At 49.3% G+C, this 6504-nt stretch overlaps 1 pseudogene; it reads right to left on the bottom strand.

Annotated features, from left to right (window-relative positions):
* Positions 1-852: 852 nt before the first annotated feature.
* On the bottom strand, positions 853-6260 carry LOC148162436 (uncharacterized; annotated as a pseudogene).
* Positions 6261-6504: the final 244 nt, after the last annotated feature.

Raw genomic sequence — 6504 nt, 5'->3', positions numbered from 1 at the left:
TTATGATGGTCCAAGGCACTGAAGGAGGGAAGGCCAGCATTCACCAATCCTTGCCACGTCTATTTCGGGACTCCCAAAGCACACTGCAAATGCCTCCTTTATTTTCTAAACTCCCGTCAGTAAGTGCTGGGTGAATGTTTAGTGAAAGAGTTCCTCTACCCAAACTAACCCTAAATAGAGAGACCTGGAAGATTCTACTTCTCCAGACTTTACGGCAGAAGGACCGCAACCATCATTTGGTGCACATTCCGCCCTCCCCACTTCGTGGGCGGCAAAACCAGTGCGTGGAGGAGGGACTTGCCCAAGGTCACACAGTCAGTGGATGGCAGAGGGGTCACCAGAAGCCAGGGCCCGGACTCCTAGCTCTGGGAGCATCCTTTATTTCCAGAGACTGGCTCAACAACCCTCCTACAGCTCAGCCAAAACAGCTGCTGGTTAGCGACATGACCCCCTCCCTGGCCCCCGCCCCAGATTGACTTCTGTGGGTTCCACCCCCCAAGGAGCCCTGGAGCTGACACACTCAGGGGTGCCCCTGACTCACAAAATGGCAACACAGGCATGCACTTCAGATGGCCATCCCCGATGAACCCCTCCTGGTCCAAGTGTGGCCGTCGAGAGGGGGCTGGGCTGGCTGGTCCGAGGTCACTGAGAAAGTTGGCGCTGGCCGTGGCCGCACCTGAACCCAGGTCTCCCGCCTCCCGGTTTGCCGCTCTTTGCACTCCACTATGCAGATCTCAAAAACTTAAGCAACACATTGATACTGTGGGAGATTTAACTGTTGCCGGCCCTGAGCGAGCCCGCGGACGCACCTCCCACAGGGATAAGAACACGAGGACTGGAGGCGGGCGCGGGTCACCCGGGGTCGCTGGTGCAAACGGAGCGCACGGCGGAGGAAGCCGAGGGACAGGCAGCCTGCAGCTCCCGGAGGCGCAGGCCCGGGGCGTAGGCACCATCAGTCCCCCAAAAACTTTGCGGCGCCCGGACCTCGCCCTTACCTGCAGAGGAGGCGCCGCCCGCGCGGACGCGGACCGAGAGAGCTGACGCTTTCGGCGAGGGGCGGCCCCGCCCGGCGGCGGGCACGGACGCGGGCAAGGCTCGGGCAGCGGCTCGGCTCGGGCTCGGCTCGGGCTCCGCCTCCCGCGCCGCGGCTGCAGCCGGAGGGGGAGGGGGGGCGCAGGGCCCGGCCGCGCCCGCGCCGTCTGGCCGCGGCAGGTGCTGAGGCTGCAGCTGCGAGGCCGCCAGCTGCCGGCGCCGCGGCCCTCGGCCCGGGGGAGGAGCCCCGCGCGCCGCCTCCGCGGGCCCCGGAGGTCCCGGCCCGCCGCAGTGGGCGGTCCCGCTCCCACCCGGGCCCTGCCTCCGCCGGCCTTCCGCGGCTTCCCACCTGGGCACGCAGCGTCCGCCGAGTACCCACGGGGGAGACTGAGGCCGGGAGAGGAAAGGGGCTCCCCAAGGTCACCCAGCCCGGTGGCGGTGGGGCCAGAGCTGGAACCCAGAGTAGTCCCAAGGAAAGACCTTCTCACCCCACCCTTCCCCTGGCTGTCATACTCCAAGGCCTCTCGAAGAACTCCAGCTATGTGGGACTCCGGTCCTACCACCTCTCTATCCGTCGGACCGAAATGCATGCCTCTGAGAACTCTTCCCCTTGCTGAAGAATCTTCTCCACACCTACTAGATCCCTACCCCGCGTTAGACACTGGAGATACAGCTTCCAATAAAGCACTCTCACTGCCCTCTCGAATGTACTGTCTAATGGGCTGTTAATTCAGCGCACTTCTTCTAACAATAGTGTGATCCCAGGGTGCCAACGGGGGGCACCTGCATTGGCTGAGCGAGGGAAGAAGGCCTCCTGGTGAGCATGCCTTCTATACAGAAACCGGGAAAGTCCAAGGAGGTTAGCCAGTGAAAGGTGGAGTGTGGAGAGAGCTTTCTGGGCAGAGGCTACGGGAACAAAGACCCAAAGATGAGAGGGATCCCAGTGAGGGAAGGATGGGAGCTGAGAGCTGAAGCAGGAGAGGTAGGAGTTTTGAGTAGGGAAGGGCACCATCAGGTTGGTATGTTAGGTTGTTCTGGTGATGGAATGGAGCACAAATATTTATTTATAAGGGTGTCCATCAAAAAACAAAACAAAAACAAAAATAGCGTTGCAGCAGTTGGAGCCTGCCTGGCCCAGGTGAAGAAAGGCACCCAGCCCCTACCTCCCTCTATCTTTCACTTCCAAATCCAGGCTTCTATTCAAAACCTCTCTCCTCAGAGTCTGTCTTTAAAAGGCCTCCTACCTACCCGCAAGATCTCTTTTCTCCCAGTGCCCCAAAGATCTCTCTTCTCTCAATGCCCCAGCCCCTCTGCCACCCAGCTCCATGGGCTGAGTTAGCCCTTCACTCCTTGGGGTCGGCTTCCTGTCTCCTGCTTCCTGTCTCCACTCCAGATACAGTGTCCCAAACTCTGCCTCAGGATCAGCACCATTCAGGGAAGTGGACAAAAAATGGAAAATTCTGAAGCCATGGTGGAAATTAAGCTTCTAAAAAATTAAGTGTTGTACCTGTCCACATTATTTCTTACAACTCCATGCAAATCTACAATTATCTCTAAATAGAGTTTAATTTTTTAAATTATGTGTTGTAGATAAAGATTAATAACCAAATTACTCTCCCTAATGCAGATTATTAAAGACTGAAGAGGGCACTTGTCAGAAAGGAAAACAAAAACTCACCCCTCTTGGCCAGTGAGTACAAATTTCTCCCACAGAATTTTGTCCTGTCCCTCTCAATTTCCTAGCTGCCCCTGCCAGAACTATCTGCCTCTTCAGGAGCCTTAATGTGTAAGCCGTTTCACCTTTGGGCTCCTGCCACTCTCTCTGCCCAGGTTCCCATTCTTTTTTTTTTTTTTTAAGATTTTATTTATTTATTTGATAGAGAGAGACACAGCAAGAGAGGGAACACAAGCAGGGGGAGTGGGAGAGGGAGAAGCAGGCTTCCCGTCGAGCAGGGAGCGGGATGCGGGGCTTTCATGACCTGAGCTGAAGGCAGCCGCTTAACGGCTGAGCCACCCAGGCACCCCCTAGGTTCCCATTCGGATTATTCTTCTCCCTCAGTCTTCCTTGTCTGCCGGCTGGTTAAATGCCAATGTTGCTCATGTCCCCTCTTGGTCTCTTTTGTCTCTCCTCTCTCACTGAGCAGTTCTATCAGATGCATGGCTTCAGCCTAGACCTTCTATGCTCCAAAGACCTAACTGCCAGCTGGACATCTCCTGAATCCTCTTCAGTTGCCCCAGTCTCGAAAGAGCCAAAACCACACTCACAACTTTCCCCTAAATTACCCCTTCTGCATTGCTTCCATAGCTCAAGTGGTAGTAGCACTGAAACCAAAACCAAGGGGGATATTCTAGACTCTTCCCTCTCCCAGGTCCTCATACCCTACTGGTCACTGAGTCCAGTCAACTCTCCATAACACCTCTTATCCATGTCTTCTCTTCATCTTGCTTGCTGCCCAGGCCTTACTTAGTTGGAGCCTTGCCATTTCTTGGTGAAGCCATAGTAAATGCCTCTAGTCTAGCCTATTTGCAATTCATCTTTCTTCATGCTGCCAGGGATCTTTTCAAACCATGAATCTGACAAGTCACTGCTCAAGATACCTCCATTGTTTCTTCTCGACCCTGTGATAAAATCCTAAGTGCTTAGCATGGCATGAAGCCCTCAGTAATCTGACCTGTTACGGCAAGAGCCCCAACGAGACATCACCCTATTACCTCATGCCAAATACCTCATGTTCCTAGGGCACATCATATTTCACAATAGTAAAAATAGCTACAATTTATTAACTTAATACTATGTGCCAGGCCAAACAGCCCTTCCTCAAATCCCAACACAGCCACTTGTTAACCTGTGTTGGTTTGGGCAAGTTCCACAACCCCTCTGTTCTCCGTTTCTTCCTCTGCAAAGGGAGCATAGTAAGAATACCTGAAACCTAGGGATCTTCTGAAAAGAGGGACTAGAGATAAAACAGTGGTCATTCCCTGCTAGCTGGCACTTAGTCATACCTATATACTCAGTGTACGCAGTGAGGACTCCCAGGCTCCTTTTTCACAGAGGGAAACTGAGGCTTCTGCCTGTGAAGCCATTCAGCTAAGACTCCACAGCCCTGCAGTAGCTGAGCGGGGCCTCACCCGGGATTCTAAATCCCCCCCAGCTAAGAGCTTTGCAGAAGCTAATGCCTATCACCCTGGGAGGCTTCCTCCTTTCCTGCTTTTCCTACAACTTGCCAGACAAATTCTTCCCCCTTTAAATCCTGCTCAAAAAATGAGGTCTTCCCTAGCCCCTCCTCTGTGGCTGTGCTGTGCTTGGGCTATTCTTCAAATAAAGCACCAAGCATACCGCATTACAATGATTTATTTACATGTCTGTCTTCTTGAAGCCTCCTTGAGAAAGACAATTATTTATTTTTGTCTTCCTAGGACTCTATAGATATTTGTTGAATGAATAAATAAATCGATGAATAACATATACAAAAGATTCTCAAAACAACTTTACCCTAACAGCTGTCATTTCAATCTAGATCACTTTTAATCTGTTTTTGTCACTCTGAAGCCATTTTTGGTGAGAGAATACCATCCAATGATCCAATATTAACACAGAGCAAGATACAGCAAGATTGCAATTTCTCATATGGCTATTTGATCACGCCTTGTCCCTCTCAGATGTCTCTCCTTTTTTTAGTGACACTGTAATAATCCATAATGAGAAGCTGTGTTGCATCCTAATGAGACTTCCTGACTAAAACATCTGAGGTTTGGATTTATTTCCCATAAGTACCATTTCAGCTAAAAGTTTTGCTTTCTCTACGGCATGAATGTGCCATTTGTTATCTGCTAAGTGCCCATACCTTCTCCTTATCTGAATTAATCTCCTTTGCATTCAAATACTTTTGAGAGCTGACTTAATAGTTAGCTTTTTCTATACAATTTCCTTCTTGGAATGCCTAACTCTTCCTGACTTGGTATCTATTGTTCCCAAAATAGAATCGTTTGCTGCTTCAAATTTCAGCTTTACTGTCTGTAGTGATTTAGGACAAGTTTCTGCTCTTCCTCAGAATGATCAAATTCCATATGGCTAAAAAAAAGAATTGTTTTATACATGTCCCTGTCATTTTGTGTGGAGTAGCGTTTTTAAAGTAGATGTTAGAAACTTTTATTTTGTATACCAGAACACAAGTACATTGGCCATTTTAATACCTTCATATCAAATTAATAAGCAGCAGTGCAGGTGAAAAAATGAACAGTGGTCTGGGAAACAGGAAAAAAAAAGGATTCTAGTACCATTGTGTTACTTGCCCAAGTCCCCTCACTCTTCAGGCTACAGAAGAGAGGAGACCAAATGACCTTCGAGGTTTCTCTTAGATCTCAAATGACACGATTCCTTAATGGGCCTCCACGAAGTCATTCATCCAACATTGTCGACTGCCTACTATGGACTCGTGTCTTTTGACATGTAGCAGTATAACACAAACCCAGACTGGATAGGGAATGGAATGGTTTGGTTATGAGAGTGTTATTATACCACAAAAACTAAGTACATATATTTAATATTCAAGACTTACTGAATCCTGAAATAAAACAAAGACAGTTTCTTTGAGAGTAGGGTGAGCCCAGACTCATGGACTGTTGGAGTACTGTAGGTAGACCATTAAGAATAGCCCTCTATGAGATCCAAGGCTGCACCTACTGTGAGCTGCTTGCAGAAAAGCAGTGCTCTCGAGTTTTAGAACCCAGTTCTGTCCCTACACTGCTGTGTGGATAGGGGTAAGTCACATCACCTCTCTGAGCTACCGTCTCCTTTGCTGGAAAGGGAGAGAATGATACCTTATAGACCGAGGTCTCCTAAGCTCCAAACCAAATGATTCTTCGAGATTAAGGAAGCTAAAGTGTGACCTAGTCAGAAAGAGCGGTTCGGCTGTTCTCTGCAAAAGAAACTGGGTGCTTATCATGAAGATTATATTACTTCTTAAGGACAAGTAAATTGTTGCTTTCCAGAGAGAAACGATGACATAAAAACAACATGTCCTTAATCCCAAGATTCTAGGACACAGAAGCGGACTTTCACTGCTCACTTCTTAAAAATGAACTGTCCAGCTCACTGTAAAATACAACAAACAGGGAGTTAGGGGAGAGAGTCCATTTTCTGTGTATTAGCAAAGAGAGCCCCATCTCCGTAATCTCCAAACTGTGTCTGATCACTTACCACAGTCATGCTCCTGAAGACGACCCATTTTTACTTTTTTTAGGAGGGGTGGGGGATGGGGATGTGGCAAGCATGTCTCCTTTCTGGACTGCTTCCTCAACTCTCCCAATCAGCCTTGTCTGCTTACATTTCTTTCCCTCTCCCTAATCACATTCTCTGCTTCTTGATAAAGTTGCTGTTCTAATCTATTGCTCATGGCAATGGACTTCATGACAGGGTTGGAAACAGAGGGAAAGGATGGGATAGAGCTGGGAATGATTATCACAATTTTT

This window comes from Eumetopias jubatus, unplaced genomic scaffold (assembly GCF_037043125.1).
Source record: "Eumetopias jubatus isolate StellerSeaLion01/CBP00866 unplaced genomic scaffold, mEumJub1_p1.0 scaffold_15, whole genome shotgun sequence".
NCBI classification, from domain to species: Eukaryota; Metazoa; Chordata; class Mammalia; order Carnivora; family Otariidae; genus Eumetopias; species Eumetopias jubatus.
The sequence above is the reverse complement of the archived record's forward strand: the minus strand, read 5'-3'. Positions and strand labels throughout refer to the sequence as shown.